Raw genomic sequence first — 828 nt, forward strand, 5'->3', positions numbered from 1 at the left:
AAACCTAGGGACGGTATTATCATTACAGTAGTTCAATTCCCGAGTGATTGCCAGCATATAATTATGGTTATCATAAAGATGTGTATTATCAAAAAGTAGGGTATGCAACAGAATATTTCAGAAGGAAATGTTCGTTTGCTTTCTTTCTTGTTCATTCAAATAAAACCAGATTTTTCCAAATACTGATTATATATGTCCTTTACTATTGCATCTTTCACCCAGTAATGCGGTATATTTTTAATTAAAACTACGGGGTCACGATCAGAGCTGAACGTGCATAATTGGGGTCGCCAGGTAATGGGGTTGGCAAATCACTCGTCTAAGGTTTACCACCTATATTAAATCTCTCGTCTTCTCTCTCAGTCCACTATAATCACGATCGTCTTCGTGCTTCTTCTTTAATTTTCTTATTCTGTTTCTTCCTTCCAATTCCTTCCCACTCTCCTCCTTACCCTATTTCATAAATTTCGTACCACCCCCTTTACTCCTCTTGCCTTTCCGGCCCCTTCCCCTCCATTTTCCATACCTTTATCCTCAACCTACCTTACACAAGGTACGGCCATATACCCCTTATACCATCGCTCACCCTCCAGTTTAGCATGTAAGTGGGCCCATGAGGAAAGGGCGACAGAGGGACTCAAGGATAGAGAAGTAAGTGAATAAGACAGACAAACAACAGAAGGAGCGTAGGAAGAGAAAGAGAAGGAGGATCGAAAGCATACCGTCAAAGAACCTACCACAAAAAGGTATTCCCTCCGAATCGTGTTGCAAGGAACGGCATATGCAGTACTCACTGAGGAAAAAAAGTGGGAAGGGGCGGTGTGTGTG

Source organism: Penaeus monodon, chromosome 32 (assembly GCF_015228065.2).
Source record: "Penaeus monodon isolate SGIC_2016 chromosome 32, NSTDA_Pmon_1, whole genome shotgun sequence".
NCBI classification, from domain to species: domain Eukaryota; kingdom Metazoa; phylum Arthropoda; class Malacostraca; order Decapoda; family Penaeidae; genus Penaeus; species Penaeus monodon.